At 45.2% G+C, this 21,128-nt stretch overlaps 1 pseudogene; it reads left to right on the top strand.

The window, feature by feature from the left end:
- Window positions 1-325: 325 nt before the first annotated feature.
- Window positions 326-464, top strand: LOC117087508 (annotated as a pseudogene).
- The last annotated feature ends 20,664 nt before the right edge of the window (window positions 465-21,128 follow it).

The raw sequence follows: 21,128 nt of genomic DNA, 5'->3' as shown, positions 1-21,128 counted from the left end.
GCTGGTTGGGCGGCTGAGTGGCGGAGGGTGGGGCGGAAGAGCAGACGGGGACCGGGAAAGGCGCTGTCGGTGACATCACGGATAGGGCGATTCCTATGTAGATGAGGCAGCGCAGGGGCTGCTGCTTCGCCACGAAGGATTTCTGGTGCTGTGGGAGCAAGTCCAGGACCGCCGGTTGGACGTGATCGTCCCAGCTGTGTGTCAGGGCTGGGAGGGCTCGGGGTGGCATGGTGGGGGCGGTGGGGGGGACAAGCGCGTGGCAAGTGACCGTGCGTGTGAAGGGTGAGGCGTATGGGGCTGTGGCAGGGTGGAGGCGTCTCTAATCATACTTACCTGGAAGGGGAGATAGCGTCATTGTGAAGGTGCTTTTGATCAGAGTGTGGTTTATCCATTTTATTCCAGATGTGGAAAACTCGACTGTGTAGTTAGTGATATTGGGGGGACTACGTTCGCGCTTTTCCCTGAATTTTTGTATTGCAAAAAGAGCATATGTGAAAGGGTGATTTTTGCTTTTATTGGTTTATACTGAAATGAGATGTCGCCGTTCTTCTCCCTGGTTTATGGTGAAGTGAGATGTCCCCGTCCTTCTCGCTGGAGCCTCTGTGATCGTGTTTACTATAAACTAACTAGCGCGAGAGCTGCATAGCTTTTCCCTTTGTACAGAAGGCTGCTAGGCTGAGGCAGGCGAATCACCTGACGTCAGGAGTTTGAAACCAGCTGGGCTAACATGGCGGGCGCCTGTAATCCCAGCTACTCAGGAGGCTCAGGCAGGAGAATCTCTTGAACCCGGGAGGTGGAAGTTGCAGCGAGCTGAGATCGTGCCAGTATACTCCAGCCTGGTTGACAAAGCAAGTGATGCTGCTCTTAAAAAAAAAGAAAAAGAAAAAGGCTGGGAACTATGACTGAAGTCTATAATCCCAGCACTTTGGGAGACCAAGGCAGGCGGATCATAAGGTAAAGGGATGGAGACCATCCTGGCCAACATAGTGAAACCCCATCTCTAGTAAAAATACAAAAATTAGCCCTTCTGTAGTCCCAGCCACTTGGGAGGCTGAGGCAGGAGAATCACTTGAACCCGGGAGGTGGAGGTTGCAGTGAGCCGAGATCGAGCCACTGCACTCCAGCCTGGGCAACAGAGTTACAAAAACAAAAACAAAAACTCCGTCTCAAAAACAAAAACAAAAACAAAAACAAAAAACCCACTGCAAATCATAATGCATTCTACTTAATTTAATGTACGTTTAGCTTTAGAGGATTCCTTTAGAAAAGTGTCTCTCTAAATGTGATTGAGAGTTCAGGAATTCCTTCATTTGTTTCTGTCTCTTTGTCTTCAGTTAATTCATGCACTATTAAATGGAATATTTGCAAAATGAAAATACAGTCTAAGCTCAATTTTACAAAAGCATATACATATATACATGTATATATATAAAATATATAACTCCCATATATATGTATATGTGTATATATATAATATATAGTTCATATATATATCTTTATTGTTCTGTTTTTTCTTTTGCAGGGGTGTGGGGGGGACAGTCTAGTTAAAATATGTATTCTTCTCTCTGTAGATATACCAGAAGAACATGATTCTATCAGTGTTGCCCTGATGTTAACAAAAGTTATTTTGAACTTAGGATGATCAGAAATTTTACATATCTGTACTTTTTATGTATTGCTGGTATGGTCTATGCTAAGCATGTATTTTTTTTTTTTTTAAATGAGAGTAACTTTAAAATGATTTGGAAGAAAAAATATGTACATATATGAACAGTACTTAATTCCAGGTGGTGGGAATGTGGATGACTCGTTATCTTCTTCTTTCTGTATCTTTTATATTTTTAAATGGAAAAACTCAATGACCTGGAATTGAAAGAACAGATTTGGAAGGGGTGTGGGGCAGGTGAGAGGAAAATGCAAGGAAAGGACAAACCCAGTTCTGGCAGGACCGTGTTTAAGTTCAAGGTTTCTGGGGAGCAGTTGTTGGGATAAGAAGGATATGGGGGAGGCAGGAGAATCATGAAAATATTTAGGACAGTGTATTGCCTGTCATATCATTCCTCCTCCTTTCGTGTTTCTTCAAAAGAAATATACAGACTTACGTTTCTTTTCAAGCATATGTATCATTTGTGTTTCTCTTTTATTAACGTAACTGGTGAGTTTATCTTGCTGGTTGCCCAGAAAAGCCAATGGAGCTGAGAACAGCAAGCTTTCTGCAATAGAGAAAGAATCTAATAAATGCAGAGACAGCTAAGTGACCAGGACAGAGGTTTATTGTTACTCAAATCTGTCTCCCCCCAAATTCAGAGGGTACTTTTTTTTTTTTTGGATAGTTTGGTGGGCAGGGGGCTAGGGAATGGGGAAAGCTGATTGGTTGGGTTGGGGATGAAAATCACAGGGCGTCATAGCTTATCTTCCTGCACTGAGTCAGTCCCTGAGTGGGGGCACAGGACCAGATGAGCCAGTTTACCAGTCTGGGTGTGCCAGCTAGTCCATCATAAGGCATAAGGCAGGGTCTGAAAAACACCTTGAACACCAATCTTAGGTTTGACACTAATGATGTTATCTATAGGCACAACTGGGGAGCTTAGGAATCTTGTGAATTCTGGCTTCATGGCTCCTGAGCCATAATTTCCAGTCTACTGTCTAATTCGTTAACTTTGCTAAGGAGGTCTGATCCCCAAGAAAGGAAGAAAGGAAGAGGTTTGTCTTGGGAAAGGGCTATCATCTTTGTTTCAGACTCAGACTTGGGACTAAACTCTGATATTTAGCCTGGCCTATGTCCAGGAATGGACGACGGAAGCTTGGAGGTTAGAAGCAAGACGCGGTGCTCAGGGTCACTGAGCCAGGGAACAAGGATTTGAAAGCAGGAATTTGAAGTGAAAGCAGCCTGGCTCCAGAAGACATTCTCAGAACCACTGTGTATGTATTTCTCCTAACAAAAGTACCCTTGCAAAAATTATGACAGTGAGAAAAACCCGACATAGGAAAAGTATGATAGTGAAAGAAATCTGCCCGGAGTGACCCTGGGCAGGTAACTTAAAATCTCTGCATCTTAGTTTTCTCATATGGAAGATGAATATGATGGTGTGACCTTGGCCTGTGGTAAGGACTAAATAAGTAATCATGCACACTCATTGCCTGTGCCTGACATGTGGCCCTTGGCATATCAGGCAGAGTTGATGATGTGCGTATGTTACTTATTTGCATGTTAGCTCTTGTATTTTGCCTGCAACACTGCACGAAGAGCAGATGTGGCCAGGTGCGGGGGCTCATGCCTATAATCCCAGCACTTTGGGAGGTCGAGGTGGGCAGAGCACCTGAGGACAGGAATTTGAGACTAGCTTGGCCATCATGGAAAAACTCTGTCTCTACTAAAAATACAAAAAGTAGCCAGGCATGGCAGTGCACCTGTAATCCCCGTTACTCAGTAGGCTGAGGCAGAAGAATCACTTGAACCCAGGAGGCAGAGGTTGCAGTGAGCTGCAATTGGGCCACTGCACTCCAGCCTGGGTGATAGAGTGAGACTCCATCTCCAAAAAACAAATAAAAAGAGCTGATGTGATGAAAATTTGTTGTATTGAAGTTACAGCAGCGATACTTTCCAGTGGCGGTGCACCCTCCCAGGGAGACTGCAGCAATCCTCTCACCAGCAGTAACCTCCTGGGCTGGGAGGTCCCAAGAAGGCCCCTCAATCTCCAGCAGGTTTGATCCTCTAGGAGCTTCAGGAAATGAGCTAGAGAAGTATTTCTATCTGGGAGGAACTGGGAGTTCATTAGCTCATCTGTTCAGCTCATCCAAAGGGGAATAATGATTCAATTTTTTGCTTCCAACCTGCCCCAATAAAATTTTTATCATTTTACGGTAGAAGATATTTGCACATGTAAGGGAGGAAATATGGCTTTTCCTAACCCAGCCTAGGTTCACTGCTGAGAACCTTACAGCAAAAGACAGACTAACAAGAGAAGAGAGCATATCTAGTTATTTAATGTAAGTTTTACATGACAGAAGAGCCTTGCTAAGGAAATGAAGACCTGAAGAAACAGCTAAACTTCAAGGTTTTTTTTGATTATTTTATTTTATTTTATTTTTTTAATGTTAGGTTTGATGAATACTGGATAGCTATAGAGAAGTGTGATATGATGAAAGGAGTATGATCTAACGGTAATAAACTGGGGGAAACGTAGCCAGGCCTGTATGTTCAGACTCTGTGTTGCTGTGTTTTCAGACACAACAATGCACATTTCCTCTCGTTACAGAGAGAGCACCTCTCACATGAGAATCTTATGATCAGCTTCAGGAAAGAAGCGCAGGGGGAGAGTAACAGTGACCTTCCTGCTTCTGTTGTTTTCTCAAATTCCTTTAGCATAAAATATTCAATACCCCGAGTTGTTATATTTTGGAGTAGTGTGTCCTGAACCCCACCATGTACATGCTATAAAACCCAGAATCTTTGAAGAGTAATACTTATGACTATAAAATATTTAAATTCAAAATACAAATGATGGCTGGGCATGGAGGCCAGCACGTAATCCCAGCACTTTGGGAGGCCCAGGCAGGCAGATCATTTGAGGCCAGGAGTTCAAGACCAGCCTGGCCAACATGGCAAAACCATTGTCTCTACAAAATATACAAAATTAGCTGGACACCGTGTTGTACACCTGTGGTCCCAGCTACTTGAGGAGGGGGTGCTGAGGATCAACTTAAACAATATCATATGTAAAAACAAAAATTTTTTCCTTTAAGTTTAGTCAAGTGAAGCAGTGGGAGTGGAGAAGGAACAAAGAAATCTGTAGCTAGTTGTGATAATTGGTTGTAAACAGGAATGATTTTTTATGCACTATATACTGTTATCAGAGTTACATATGCTGCAAAGCTGGTGGTGAACAGCAACAACAGCAGTGTCCTGGTCCCCCCTACACTTCTCTCCAGGGATAACAATCCATCCTCCCTCCCTCCCTCCCTCCCTCCCTCCCTTCCTTCCTTCCTTCCTTCTTCCTCTCTCTTTCTTTCCTTTTCTTTTTTTTTTTTTTGACTGAGTCTTGCTCTGTGGCCAGGCTGGAGTGCAGTGGTGCTATCTCAGCTCACTGCAACCTCCGCCTCCCGGGTTCAAGCGATTCCCTTCTCTCAGCCTCCCGAGTACCTGGGGTTACAGGAAGGTGCCAAGACACCCGGCTAATTTTTGTATTTTAGTAGAGGCGGGGTTTCACTGTGTTGGCCAAGATGACCTCCATCTCCTGACCTCGTGATGCGCCTGCCTCCGCCTCCCAAATGCTGGGGTTACAGGCCTGAGGGATAACAATTTTCAATGCATGCAGCCAACCTCTACATATCGTTACTCTTTGACTGTCCAATTTTCCATCCCAGGCCCTGCAGTCCAGCCTGCAAGGGGAAATTGATCTTCTGTGTTTTCCTTCCTGCCAGTCCACTCTAAGGAGCCAACAAGGCACCTCTCTCCCCTCCCCCACCCTCACGCCTCTGCACGTCCGCCAAACTGAGCCCCTCAAAGACTGCGGTGTTTTTCAGTCCTTCGTAACCGCTGAAAATTTTCATATTTTCAAAATATGAAAATCAGAGTGATGGTCCTGAGCGCCCGGAGGGACATCTTAGCTTGCTCTCAAGACCCACCATGAGCCGCCCCCACCGACCCGCACTCAACCCTGGGAGCTGCTCAGGCTCCTCTTACCCGTGGCCCTGCGGCAGCTCCTCCCGAGCGACCGAGATCAGAACCCGCGCTCCCAGCCCGCGCGCTTGAAGAGGTCGCCGCGCAGGTTTCTCTTTCCGGCTGAAATCTTGGGACGAAAGAATGAGATTTTCCGGAGTCAGATTCCAAAGCTCAGTGAAGCAGCGACTTTCAGGACCCGCAATAGAGACTTGGGAGCTAGAAATTCGGCATGGAAATCTGAATATGAAGAACAGAGTAAATTAACATTCGGAATAGGATGGGCCATTTGAATAAAACAGTGTTACTCCTAAGTTAGGTCTCGAACCATCGACCCTAAACTGAGACACAATCTCCAATGACTGAGCTAACCCCATCAGAATTTCTCATGCCACCGTTTACTTACCAAAAAGACAACGGGTGTCATTACGAGATTTCCCGAGTGAAAGGAATCTCGGGGTCTCGGACTGAGGGGCGGCTGCCTTTTTAGTGGAGGAGACCTCTCACCCCGAGGCCCAGGGTCGCCCTGAGAGGTGGTGGGGACTTGTTCGGTTGCTGGGGCGCTGGCTGCGGGGTCCGGGCCTCTGATTGCAGGGGCCAGGAGGCTCGCCCAGGGCTGGGACCAGGATTGGTGACTCCGATTGGACGTTTGGGCAATTTCCCTGTGGACCAGGCCCCTGCGAGAAGCCGGTTTCTGTTACCCGGACCCCTGAGGAGGGGACGGGAGAGGTGGAGGGACATCTCAGGGGACGCATTGCCAGGCTGGAGAAGGAGGGACCTGGGCACTTGCAGCCACGGAGCTTCCTTCCCCAGGACCCAAACCTTTCTCTTCTCTAACCCAGGACTTGGTACAAGGGCAGAGGTAAACCCCAATCCTTTCACTTTGTCTTTGAGAGGGGAGTTTGCTTCCGAGTGTCTTCTGGCAACAGAGTAAAAGACCAGCAAACAACAAGGTCCCACCGAGATCTGAACTCGGATAGGCTAGATTCAGAGTCCAGAGTGCTCACCATTACCCCGTGGAACCAGCTGTTGAGAATGCTCTCAGTTACTGGCATTTGGCGAGTGAATTCTCAGCTTCCATAGTCACCAGAATTTCCTTTGCAGGTATTTTTTTCTCCTTGTCACACAGGACTTGAGTACCTTTAATCTACAATAGGAGGAGTCGCCCCAGACTTACCTCTCTCTGCTCTTCTCTTTAGGTTTCTGTCTCAGAGAATGAGATTAAGCGCCTTTCCGGATTAGGGACAGGGAAGAGCTATATTTAGGTCTCCACTAAAGCCACCAGTTCTGCCTGCGTTGCCAGTTTTCTGCCCTGAAATAAACATTCTGCCCAGACCTCCTACCCGCTGGGGTTTCTTTCTTTTTCTTTGCAACTTTCCTTTTCCCTTTATCCATGGAGCACTGATGACCATTTCCGGAATAAGATTTGGGATATGCTGGAATTCCCTCTTCTTATTCTGCTTTCTTCTCCTCCTGTTTCTCCTCCTCCTCTCATTCTGTTTCCAATCCCCTGTCTCTCCTGCTCTCTGTCTTCCTCACACTACCCCCACACCCATTTTCCCCAGCTCCCTCCAGCTCTCCACACTTCCTGCCTCCCCCTCCTTCTCTGTTCCTTCTTGGCTACCATTTCTCTTCCTTCTCTAGGCTCCCACCCTACCCACCACCAACCTCCCACACGCAGTCTACACTAACAGAAGAATGGACTACCACGATCTGAGAGGAAGTTGAGGAATATGTTCCTAGTCAGCACACTTGGGGGATCTTTGCTAGGGAGTGTGAGTGCGGTGACACCAACCGAGATGATGAACGTCAGCCAGTCCTTGAGGCCTGGGGAGGACCGGCAGATCCAAGGCAACACCATACCTGGGGTGACCCAAAAGAGTCATCTTCCCATTCCAAAAGGCTAAATCTGATTGCCAAAGTCCAAGGAAATTGAAAGCAGCAGGAGCCATCGTCTTTGCAAGTCCAGTTCCAAGTGGAAAGATCATGGTGCTTCCTTCCAGCCACCGCAAGGTCAGCACACAGGCATTTGCATTGCCCAGGACTCAGCCAGTACCCTGGATGCCTGGCTAGGGCCTGTCCAGAGAAAAGCTAGGTGTGGGGCCCATTTCCATCTAGGCGGAGGTTCCTGGGGAAGTAGGCACTTGCCAAGAAATTGCCCCTTATAGTCCTCCTAAGGGTGTGTGGAGCCTCAGTGCTGCTACCTCTTGGACTCCACCCTCCAGATGCCACCAGCTCCCGCTGTCCAGGGCTTGCAGTGAAGTCTCCAAGGCTCTGGTTTTTTTTTTTTTTTTTTTTTTTTTTGAGACGGAGTCTTGCTCTGTCGCCCAGGCTGGAGTGCAGTGGCCGGATCTCGGCTCACTGCAAGCTCCGCCTCCCAGGTTCACGCCATTCTCCTGCCTCAGCCTCCTGAGTAGCTGGGATTACAGGTGCCTGCCACCTCGCCCGGCTAGTTTTTTTTTTTATTTTTTAGTAGAGATGGGGTTTCACTGTGTTAGCCAGGATGGTCTCGATCTCCTGACCTCGTGATCCGCCCGTCTCAGCCTCCCAAAGTGCTGGGATTACAGGCTTGAGCCACCGTGCCGGGCCCCGGCTCTGGTTTTTGAATCGTCCTGGTTTGGTGTGCCAAGAGCTGCCTCCCACAAAGTGAGCAGACGTGGAGAGCTGCCAGATCCGAAAGGGAAAATCACAAGGCATTGCCAGCTAGATAGGGACAGAGTCCCCTCTATTATAATTCGGATTCAAAGGGTAGATGTCATGGCCCCTAAACATCACAGCATGACCAGGGCATGCCACCCACGACCTGCAGTGCCCTTGCACCTGGTTAGGTGTAAGTGATTTTACTTTAGCAGACAAGTGTTCTCTTCTCCCCCAAACTAACGCTGCTGCACTGTCCTGCGTGGGGAGATGGGTATGGCTGTAGATGGTGCCCTCCAGAGTGCCCAGGATGGGGGAACATGGTGCAGTGGCCAGTATAATGGTTTAAAAGAATGGCCACTTTCAAAAGCCTTTCACATCTCCTAATCTGGGATCTTTTGGGACTAAAACGTTATGGACCACAGTGGAATTCTTCATCCTCCAGGACCTTGTGGCGGATGCCTTCTTTCACCGAGCTTTCATGGTGTGGCTATTAAGCGCCAGGCCCTGCTCTTGGACAGTGTCATGATTGTGAGGAAGTCTCAAGTCACCACTCATAGAGTGGGTCTGCAGCTCACCTCTGCAGGCATCAACAGGTGTCAGAGAGAAAGGGGCATGACCAGTTTGTGTCTTTCCCACGTGGCCACTCATTGGGTCGTGGGGGAGTGGAAGTCAGTGCAAGGAGGAAGCCCAGTGAGAAAGCAAATGGACAACATCAGACCTGGGGCTGAGGCCCCCACCTGCGGGACAGCCTCTGAGGCAGGCAAGGGGCAGCAGGGAAGGTCGTGGCCTGGTGTAATCTGGAGTCGGGTGCCCCAGCTCGTTCATGTGAATCTTATCCAAAGGCAAGATTCAATATCTGCGTTCTTCAGAGGAGAATGTGTCTTCAGAAGAGAATGGAGAAGTTGGGGAGCACCTTCTCACCCCATACTGACTGTATTTGATGTTACAGTATGCTATCTCTGTGCTATAATTCGTTAGCATGTGGCCATTAATGGAAATGATTGATGGTTTAAGCCCACTCCCAGATATTCTAGTCTTCATCTAAGTTCCCTCCCTTCCTCCCTCCCTCCCTCCCTCTTTCCCTCCTTCCCTTCCTTCCTTCTCTTTCTTTTTAAATAGACCACTTTGCACTGAAATCTAAGTTCTTTTTCTGATTTAATTATGTAACAAAATTTGCCAAAATCTCTGAAGCTGCCTTTATCTTTCAGTCAGGGAGCTCATTCTGTAGCCTGCAGTTCCTCCCTGTCTCCTTCTTTGATCTGTGGTTCCAAGTATTTAGCAAGTTCTGCCCTCCAAGGTAGTTTCACCCTGTCCTTACTGGAACCTACACTGTCTGGAGTGCTGATGTCACTGTGATCTAACTGATCTGCCATCTGGATTCCAGGGGCACCCCCAGGCACAGAGGGTGAAGGCACAGACAGTGAAGCCTTCAACTCCTCTGACTCCAGGTTGGTGCATCTCAACGCCAAGTATTAACCACACGATATCAGGATGCCACCAAAAATTGAATTTGGAGCTTTCACATGCTAATTTAGAAAAATTAATAGATATTACTTTATAGCACAGTTCTAGGCTTACAGATAAATTGAGCAGCTACTATAGAGAGTTCCCATGTGCCTCCCTGTCCTTCAATACACAATTTCCCCCATTAGTATCTTGCAGTAGTGTGGTACATTTGTTACATTGGATGAACCAATATTGATAATTATCATCAACTAAAGTCTACAGTTTACATTAAGTGTTCCATCCTTTATCTTATTTTTTTTTAAAACAATTCTGTGGGTTTTGAAAATTACAGTGTCATAACTCCTGAATACAGTATCATATGTAATAGTTTCACTGCTGAAAACTCCCTGTGCCCCACCAATTCATCCCTCCTTTCCCTCCTTCACTCTTGGCAACCATTGATCATTTTACTATCTGTCTTTTTTGCTTTCTCAGAATGTCCTACAGTTGGAATTATATAGTATGTAGGTTTTCAGACTGACTTCTTTCAAGCGTTATGAATTGAATGTTTCTTTATGTCTTTTCATGGCTTGATAGCTCGTTTCTTTTCATCACTGACTAATATTCCATTGTGTGGATACCCCACAATTTGTTTATCCATTCACTTATTGAGAAGAACATATTGGTTACTTCCAGTTTTTGACAATAATAAAGAAAACTGCTGTAAATACTTGTGTGCAGGTTTTCGGGTGAACATAAGCTTTCCTCTCATTTGGCTAAATAAGTCAAACTGCCATTGCAAGATTATATGGTAAGACTATGTTTAGCTTTGTGAAAAAATAAAATAAAAAATTAAAAAAACCCTCCAAACTATTTTCCAAAGTGATTGTACCATTTTGCATTTCCATCAACAGTGAATGAGAGTTCCTGGCCGGGCGCGGTGGCTCAAGCCTGTAATCCCAGCAGTTTGGGAGGCCGAGACGGGTGGATCACGAGGTCAGGAGATCGAGACCATCCTGCCTAACACGGTGAAACCCCGTCTCTACTAAAAAAATACAAAAAACTAGCCGGGCAATGTGGCGGGCGCCTGTAGTCCCAGCTACCCGGGAGGCTGAGGCAGGAGAATGGTGTAAACCCGGGAGGCGGAGCTTGCAGTGAGCTGAGATCCGGCCACTGCACTCCAGCCTGGGCGGCAGAGCGATACGCCGTCTCAAAAAAAAAGAGAGTTCCTGTAGCTCTGTTTGTTTGACAGCTTTTGGGATTGTCACTTTTTACAGATTTTAGGTGGGTTCTGTTACCTCATTGTTTCATATGCAATTTTCTAATGACATATGCTTATTTGCTCTCTGTACATCTTTTCGGTGAGGTGTTCAGATCTTTTGCCTACTTTTAAATTGGGTTGTTCACTTTCTTATTATTGAGTTTGAAGAGCTCTTCATTTATTTTGGACACCAGCCCTTCATCAGATCTGTATTTTGCAAATATTTTCTCTCAGTCTGTGACTTGTTTTTTCATTCTGTTAAAACAGTGTCTTTCACAGAGCAGAAGGTTTTAATTGTAATGAAGCTCAACTTTTCAATTTTGTTTCTTTCATGGATTGTGCTTTTAATGCTGTTTCTAAGAAATCATTACCAAACCCAAAGTCACCTAGCTTTTCTCCCGTGTTATCTCCTAGGAGTCCTGTGGTTTTGAACCTTACATGTAGCTATAAGATCCATTTGTGAAAGTTATAAGATCTGTGTGTACATTTATGTATTTTTTCATGTGGGTGTCCAGGTATTCTAGCAGCATTTGTTGGAAAGGCCATCCTTGCTCTGTTAAATTGCCTTTGCGCCTTTATCAAAGATCAGTTTATTATATTTATGTAGGTCTATTTCTGGGCTCTGTTTCATTTTCCATTGATCTACAAGTCTGTTTTACCTTTTTTCACCAACTCCACACTGTTTTGGTTACTGTAGCTTTACAATGTGTCCTGAAGTTGGCAGAGCCAATCCTCAGGGATTTTTTCTCATCTTCACTATGAGAACCTTGTTGGGTTCCTAGTGGTCAGACTTAGGAAAGTGTGATATCCCCACATGACTGGTTCTCAGAGAGTTTTTAATGCTCAACCCAGGCCACCCTCAGCTTCTAGTAATCTGTCAATACCTTTTAAGTGCTCCTCCCAGGTGCTGGCTCCAGCAGCTTCTGTTCCTGGCAAGCTGTGACTCCCTGTGTTTGCCTGTCTTTCCAGTTTTCAGGGTGGCAGTGACTCAATTCTCTGGCCATCTAAGAAGAGTTGTTGGTTTTCAGTTTGTTCAGCTTTTTTCTTCTTGTGAGGACAAATGGTGACTTCCTACCTCTTTATATGTCAGAGTTGAAACCAGACATTTCGTTTAAACAGTTGCTTGTGACCAGGCGTGGTGGCTCACGCCTGTAATCCCAGCACTTTGGGAGGCTGAGGTGGGTGGATCATGGGGTCAGAAGTTTGAGACCAGCCTGACCAACATGGTGAAACCCCGTCTCTACTAAAAATACAAAAATTAGCCAGGCGTGGTGGCGTGTGCCTGTAATCCCAGCTACTCAGGAGGCTGAGGCAGGAGAATCGCTTGAACCCAGGAGGCAGAGTTTGCATTGAGCCAAGATCATGCCATTGCACTCCAGCCTGGGCGACAGAGTGAAACTCTGTCTCAAAAGAAAAAAAAAAAAAAGAAAAAAAGTTACTTGTAATAAAACTCACCAATTTTAAATCTATGATGTAATCATTTAAGGAGGTTTGTAGAATTATTCAGTCATCAGCAGAGTCACACTTTAGAATATTTTTGTCATTTCCCCAAATTCCCTCAAGCCTCTGCATAGTCATTTCCTAATCTCTGATGCCCATGACTGGGCCTCAACAAAATAAAAATTTGGAAAACCGACATCATTAAATTTCAACCTTTCTTAGATTGGGATTTTTTTTATAGTGACTAATTGTTTTACTTTTGTGACATTTAGAGGAAATATTGCATTTTAGGGACTTTTTTGAGGAACTTAATAATAGTCCTTTTCATTGCTCTTTGTGAATTGTTTCATTTTTACTGATAACTGGTAGTTGCTACCAAACCTGGTCTGGCAAGCCTAAATGAAGGAGCTAAAAAAAAAAATCTGCTATAATAAATATAGATGGTGAATTTGCACATAAGATTATGTGGAGTTAGTATTGTACCATCTTTATTCTTTCAGAAATGTGGTTGGTAACATTAGAGATACTCCTCACGTGCTTGGAATGCCTCTCATGGTCTTCTTCAGGTTACAAGGGCTCCAGAATAGTGACATAAAGGTGAGTGCAAGATTTTTGCTGTAGTTCTTTGCTTTTTTTTTTTTTTTTTTTTGAGACGGAGTCTCGCTCTGTCGCCCAGGCTGGAGTGCAGTGGCCGGATCTCAGCTCACTGCAAGCTCCGCCTCCCGGGTTTATGCCATTCTCCTGCCTCAGCCTCTTGAGTAGCTGGGACTACAGGCGCCCGCCACCTCGCCCAGCTAGGTTTTTGTATTTTTTTTTTTAGTAGAGATGGGGTTTCGCCTTGTTAGCCAGGATGGTCTCGATCTCCTGACCTCGTGATCCGCCCGTCTCGGCCTCCCAAAGTGCTGGGATTACAGGCTTGAGCCACCGCGCCCGGCCTTTTTTTTCTCTTAGAGTGGTTAGCATCCATGTATCTGAAATAATAAATCAAGAGTAGAGATAGGCATCTGTACTAGTTTTCTATTGCTGCCTATTAACACATGCAACAAACTAGTGGATTGAAACCACAGAAGTCTGGAACAGAGGTTGGGTTCCATGATAAGGGTTTTAGGAAGCTGAATCCAGGCTATGTAATTATGTGGAGCTCAGGCTGCTTCTCCAAGTTCACTTCAGGTGTAGGAGGAATTCATTTTGGGGGGGTTGAAAGACTGGGTTTTCTTTTTCTGTGCTGGCTGTCGGGCAGGAGACACTAACTCCAGAGGCCACCTCCATTCCTTCTCACCTGGCCTTTTCCATTTTCCAACCAATTACAGCTCATGGAGTCCTTCTGAAGCTCCCATTCTTCCTGACGTCACCTTCTCCTGACAGCTAGAGAAACCACTGGCATGTATGCAATGATGTGATTAGATCCAGTTTCCACAGGTAACCTCATCATCTTAAAATCATATAGCTGGCATGTAACAACATAATCACAGGAATGATGTCTCATCACCTTAACAGGCTTCAGAGACAAGAGTGTGGCATGTTTGGGGACCATTTCAGAAATCCCACCTACCACAGTCAGACACTCACATTCCCCCATCTGCAAAATACATTCATCCTCTCCCCTAAGGTTTCCAAATTTCATGTCATTAAAGCATTAGTTCAAAGTGAAAAATGTTATGTAGACCACCACACCAGATCAAAAGTTTAAAATCTCATCTTAATCATCTACACCAAGTGTGAATGAGGCTTCTGAGGGTCCATTAAGTCCAGATCCTTGACATAATTCCCTTCCCTCTATCAACCTGTGAAACTGAACTGAACAAACAGCTTATCTGCCCTCAGTGTGCAATGGTGGGACGGACATAGAAAAACGATTCTAGTGATTCTTGTTCACAAATGGGGAAAGTGGAAGTACCAAAGAAGTCACTGATCCAAAACCTTTTTGAAATGGGGCTGAGCAAAGCCCAGCAGGAATTTCTTGGTTAGGATCCACAACCTGGAACTAACCCTCTGTGACACGGGCTTTGCCTCTGGGCTCTGCATTTCTTTCTATTTTTACAGAAATAATTTTATTTTCCTTCTTCTCCTACTCCTTTGGTTCTTCCCCTTTCTCCTTATGGCAGCATCCTCCCCTTAATCCTTGGCACATCATCCCCAGCAGAATTAGTCAAATGTTGCCCATGTCATGACCCTGACCATCTCCATGAGGGCTGTCCTTGTGACCCCCTGCTCCCCTGGGACCCTCTTCACTGACCTGACCTCTCTGTCATGATTGCTTTCAGCTGACCTGGCTGGTTTAGGAAAAAACCTAGAATTGTGGAGACCCAGAACCAATCTCTGCCCTCTCTTGTCTCCAAGAGAGGAAGAAAACAACAGGTATCGTCATGGAGAAATGACCCACGTGAGGGCTGAGACTCTCCAGCAGTTACAGCAGAGGAAACTCCCTGAAGAATGGTGGAGCTGAGATCCCAGACTGGGAAAGCAGGCTTGTGTTAAGCACTATTTAATCTTTATGTCCTCCCTGCCCCAATCTACCAGCCAGCGAATGACAACTGACCGAGTATAAATACTAGGACTACAGAACCGTGATAAAGGGTTTGTCCAAGGAAATGCCCTTTTACTATTTTTGTTTTCACAGTGGAAATTGCTATTTTTGATTCAAAGTTTTCTGAAACGCAGCAGTGAGTTCCTGGAGGGTGAGTTAGGTGCTTTGGACCTGGAGGCTGAGACCAAGGCTTGTGTGGTTGATCTGCTGCCACCATGTGGTGACGGAGCCTGGGAGAGTCTTAGTCTTTCTTGGCTTCACTTTTCTTCTCAGTAAAGTAGGGGCTTATTGCTGCTGTGTTTTCTCTGAGTCTCTGAGGAACTGACATGGTTTTTAACGCTGCCCAGGATCTGCAGCTGAGACCTGACTCTGTGTCTCCTGTAGGAACCTGAGCTGAGTCCGCACCCTGGAAGCCCAGAACTGAGGGAACAGGTGAAAGAAAGAAAGTCAGCAGGTTTAGGGGATGAGAACAACCCACAAAGGACAAGCCATTGGTACATGGAAACCAAAGAAGGGGGGAATAAGGACAAATTGGGACAGAAGCCTCAGGGGAAATGGGCAATGCCTATCATCATCCAAACCCTCAGGGAGCAGCGCGAGCTGAGCAGTGGGGACTGAGAGAAACTTACTCCACAGGAGCTTCCTGCCCCTGGCAAGGGAGAGCCATGGGGTGGATCAGAGCTGGTTTATAGTGAGGGGCAGCAGCAACTCCAAGAGGGGGAAGATGCGACCATGAGCCCCCCTCCCCCAGACCCAGGAGCCTCGAACTTGGGGCTGCCGTAGCAGTGGATGCTCTTCAGGTCAGTGTGGGTTAGAGGGAATAACCATGCTGGGAGAAGGGTTGGAGACATCCATTCTTACATTAAAAAGCTCTGCCCTCGTGGTGGCTCAAGCCTGTAATCCCAGCACTTTGGGAGGCCGAGACGGGCGGATCACGAGGTCAGGAGATCGAGACCATCCTGGTTAACACGGTGAAACCCCGTCTCTACTAAAAACTACAAAAAACTAGCCGGGCGACGTGGCGGCGCCTGTAGTCCCAGCTACCCGGGAGGCTGAGGCAGGAGAATGGCGTGAACCCGGGAGGCGGAGCTTGCAATGAGCTGAGATCCGGCCACAGCACTCCAGCCTGGGTGACAGAGCGAGACTCCGTCTCAAAAAAAAAAAAAAGCTCTGCCCTAGGTCAGGTGCTAGAGTAAGTGTCCCTTGCTAGTATACAAAGCAGTGATACTTATAATATTCTTGAAGGAGGTTTCCAAATGGTATCTCATAAATATTTATTGGATGTTTAATTTTCTTTACACTGTGTTAAACACTTGGGATTCAGATATTAATGTCTCCCTAAAGGAACTCAAGCCCATGAGAGAAAGAACACAAACATAGCATTTTAAGAAAACATGGAAGTTCCCCCACATTGGGGTGTTGTGGCAACCCAGAGAATGGGAGTTTAGGCGAAGACATTGCTCCTAATGACACGGGGAACCATAAGAGGACTTGAACAGACTCATTTTCCTCCAAGGTCCCACAGAGAGGGATCCTGGGGCATGAATGGTGTAAGGCAAGGGCCAGTCTAAGGAAAGGGATTTGCTGCATCCTGGGAGAAATCTCAGCACCCCTGACAGGACATTTGGGACAGGAATGCAGGTGAGAGGAGGTTTGCAATCACTTTTATTCAATAATTGATGAGCACTCTCCTGAGAACTCCCTCAGTGCTAGACCCTGAGCTGGGCACCATGAACACAGAGATCAGTAAGACATGATCTCAGCTGTCACAGAACTCTCAGTCTAGTGACCAGCGATTCCTGAGAAGTATAGTGATGGTGGGTTCATTGGAACCAGCGGCCCATGCTGCATGGAGATGACCCCAGTGGATGGCCTGGTCTCGCTTCTGTTTTTTTCAAATAGCTGAATGACCTGTCCTGGGCCAGTGACCCTGGACTTCAGCCAGATGTCAGCATCTCAAGGTACAACCAACACCTTGGCTCCATGTTGGCTCAAAACAGTTAACACAGCCAAGGTATTCAAGGTATCAGTAGCTACTGACTATGTCCTGGCCAGCTGTGAAAAGAAAGAGGTGAGTTTAACAAGTATTCGAAAATTGTCCTTGACATAGTAATCACAGATGATCTATCTCCTGTCTGGTAATATATATATTTATTTTTTCCTTTTTTTGTGATGGAGTTTCATTTTTTTTGCCCAGGCTGGAGTGCAATGGCATGATCTCGGCTCACTGCAACCTCTGACTCCGGGTCAAGTGATTCTCTTGCCTCAGCCTCCTGAGTAGCTGGGATTATAGGCCTGTGCCACCACGCCTGGCTAATTTTCTATATTTTTAGTAGAGACGGGGTTTCACCATGTTGGCCAGGCTGGTTTCGAACTCCTGACCTCAGGTGATCCACCCACCTCGGCCTCCCAAAGTGCTGGGATTACAGGCGTAAGCCACCGCGCCCGGCCTCTGTCTGGTAATTTAAATGCTTTGCAGACTCCAAGATTCATCCATGTCCAAAATAAATTCTGTATTAATCATAGTACTAGCATTTAGAAATTGTGTATTTTATCCTCTAATATAGATTAAACACCTAAGGTGGAAAGGAGTAAAGCAGCTTCCATGAATGGAGTGAGAATGTAGGGGGGTCAGGGGCTAGAGTGTTGCCTTAAGATTCCCCAGCAGTTGCCAGTCACAATTTTTATACTCTTAGAAACAACAACAGCAACAACAAAATGACAACCTGTTTTGTTCCTCTGCCTACCCTATTCAATTCTCTACACTCTAACATCTCACTTATCGAGACAACTTGGATTCTCAATTGTTGAGCTCAACAAATGCATCTGCTGAGCCCCTGTGGGTAAAGCGTTATGCTAGTTACAGTGGGTGATACAGAGGAAGCCCAGAAGAGTCCTTAGTGACAAGAGCTTGAGATTTCTGCTCCCAGCTCAGCATGAGTTGCCTGGAGATGAGAAAATCAGTAGCTGACACCCACAGGTGCATTCTGGTGAAAGGGTTGATAATAATGAATAGTGGTTCTGACAGGCTGGGCTCTTAACCTCCCAGAGATGCTGGTCAAACAGGATCTGGAGGATCCCTGCACATAGTGTCTGACTGCCGCCTGTCATAATTGAATGTTACCAAGTCTTGGCCTGGATCCCCTCCCTTTGTTTCACTTCACAGATTACATGTTGACAGCAGGAAAATCAACAGAAAAACCATGAGGCCAGACACCAAAAGACTTAGTAATGCTGCTGGGTGGGCCATGAATTTTTAAAAACATGTGAAGGGCCTTCTCAGAAGTGAAGTTTTAGGAAATATAAAATGCATAGCTGGATACATTACAGTGTAATGATAGAAAAAATATTGTATATAGCAGCATCTAATAAGTTCTGGAGGAAAAAATATTTTTCACATTACTCCAATTATGGCCTTATATGTCAAAAAAAAAAAAAAAAAAAAAAAAACCCAAAAAAACCAAAACCCTAAGAGAACCACTGACATCCATTGGTTTTGCAGAAACAGGATACCCTTAGTGCACTTAAAGTTGGAAACATGGCTCTGCCTTTAGGGCCATGCAATGAAACAGACTGTGGTAGTTGACGTAGGAGGAGCAGAGTGGAGTTTATAACGATGGCCACAAGACGGTGAAGAAAATGCTTTGGGATTTTTAAGCAGCAGATGAGGTGACTCAGAGGAATGTTAGACAATCGCAGAAAAGCAACTTTAGCAAAGTTTTTCATTCAGTGGGCACTACATAGTTAGTCCATGCTCTGCATCCATTCTTTCACAGTCTGTCCCTTTATCGACTTGGGCCTACAATGACTTTTCTGAGAGACGAGAGGGATCAACACAACAGCACGCACACACCTGAAATAAAGAATGAATTTCTAACTTTCAGATTTAATCTCTGACCTAACCAAAGAAGTGACTACCACAGAGGTTAACTATTAACATAAATGATGCTCACAAATATGCAGATCTTATAATAACAAGGTAAAACAGCTTAAAAAGCAGATGGTAGAACTGTAGTCCAGGGACGCTAATAGAAGTGACCCATAACATTACATCATCTCCACTTCCAACAAAAATCAGGTAAAAGAAGGAAGGAGACTGGCAACCCAATGCACAGAACTATATATAACAGGCATACTATTTATTGGTTGGTTATAAACCAGTGGAAATAAATCTTTTTATATATTGACTCTCGGTTTATGTCACAGAGGCACAGCATGGAACAATAGACAACCAGACTGTAAGATAAATTCATTTGAATAAATGGACTTTTGTAAACCATTAGACAGACATTTGAGAAACCAAATTTAAAGCTGTTGTGAGCCATGTTGCCTATCAAGGTGGAAATTCAGGAGAGATACATAATGACAAATAAATGCTTTATGTGTGTGTTTGTGACACAGTGATCTGATGCATTGGGAATGTGATCTTGTGAATCTCTCTGGTGAGCAATCCTGCCATGATGGGCATAAAGGTCAGTAACTGAAGAGGTACCAAATGTGCTCCATGTGTCAGTTGTGACCTAAGGAACTGAAGGCTTTCACCCTCCCTTGAAGTAATGAAGCTGACACAGCAGGGGGCTGCAAATTCCACTGCAGATCAGGGTCTTGATGCTGACACACTGAAGAGTGGACTCCCACTTGAGTTACAGAGTAGGAACTACTGTTGCCTAAGGCTACTGAATATCCCGCAAACTAACCTCCTCAGCTTGCCATTATTAATTATTTTAAAGCTCTTAGAGGTCTCATCTTATACTAGATCACATCAGAAGTAAGACTAATAAGGATCAGGTACAAACTCATATTTGCTGGACATATCATTGCATATCATCCCAAAGTTTCTGGCACTACATAATGCTGGAGTAGATTCTTGAATATTAAATTTAAAACTAAGGGAGAACATTGGCTTCTAAATTTTACAACTATAGTATTACAGCTAAACACAAGTGCAAATGGGCAGCCTTATCAACTGCATGAGTAATCTTAAGGAAAACTTATTGGTGAACATACAGAACATTTCACATGCATTTGTCTACAAAGTACAAATTCTTCCCAACCTCAGAACTTGATATGGGTTAGGACATTCCTCTCCCTTGGGCTGGTGACAAAGCTCTAACTGAAATGAGAAAGATTCTTCATACCTGGTAAATATGCAAGTTTCCAAAGATATTGCGACTGGCAGAGCAAACCTGAATCCAAAAAGCATTTGTTTCTAGCAGGATATAAGATCAATATGCGGCCGGGCGCGGTGGCTCAAGCCTGTAATCCCAGCACTTTGGGAGGCCGAGGCAGGCGGATCACGAGGTCAGGAGATCGAGACCATCCTGGCTAACACGGTGAAACCCCGTCTCTACTAAAAAAATACAAAAAACTAGCCGGGCGAGGTGGCGGGCGCCTGTAGTCCCAGCTACTCAGGAGCCTGAGGCAGGAGAATGGCGTGAACCCGGGAGGCGGAGCTTGCAGTGAGCTGAGATCTGGCCACTGCACTCCAGCCTGGGCGGCAGAGCGAGACTCCATCTCAAAAAAAAAAAAAAAAGATCAGTATGCAAAAGTAAATGGTATTTATGCAATTGCATGGCAGAATTTAAATGTAAAAGGAATACCATTTACAGTAATATCAAGTGTATAAAATCCATATATATGAATATGACTGAAAAGTACAGCATATTTCACAAAGAACATAGTGCAGGCCTAATAACTGGAAAGATATTGTTTGTTCATGTGTTGAACAAACAATATTGTTGAGATGTTCATTTCCTCTAATTTGATCTATGAATTCAATGCAATCCGACTCAAAATTTCAGAATGCATCGTTGGTAGAAAATGGTCAGCTGATTCTAAAATTAACATGAACTGGCTTAGCCAAAATGCCTGTTTAACGAACAGCAAAATGGAGGGCTAGCTCCACCTGATATAAAGAACAATCATAGAGTTGTAATGGCCACAATGGATGCTTTGGCATGTGAGCAATTAAATGGATCAAAAGAAAATAGAGTCCAAATACAAGCCAATACATATATTGAGAACAGATTTTTGACAATCTTGAAAGAGCAATGTATTTAAAACTGCATAATATTTCAACAAATGATTGAGGATTTTCTTTTTTTTTTTTTTTGAGACGGAGTCTTGCTCTGTTGCCCGGGCTGGAGTGCAGT

The sequence above is a fragment of the Trachypithecus francoisi genome, unplaced genomic scaffold (genome assembly GCF_009764315.1).
Source record: "Trachypithecus francoisi isolate TF-2019V2 unplaced genomic scaffold, Tfra_2.0 Contig00660, whole genome shotgun sequence".
Lineage (NCBI taxonomy): Eukaryota > Metazoa > Chordata > Mammalia > Primates > Cercopithecidae > Trachypithecus > Trachypithecus francoisi.
The sequence above is the reverse complement of the archived record's forward strand: the minus strand, read 5'-3'. Positions and strand labels throughout refer to the sequence as shown.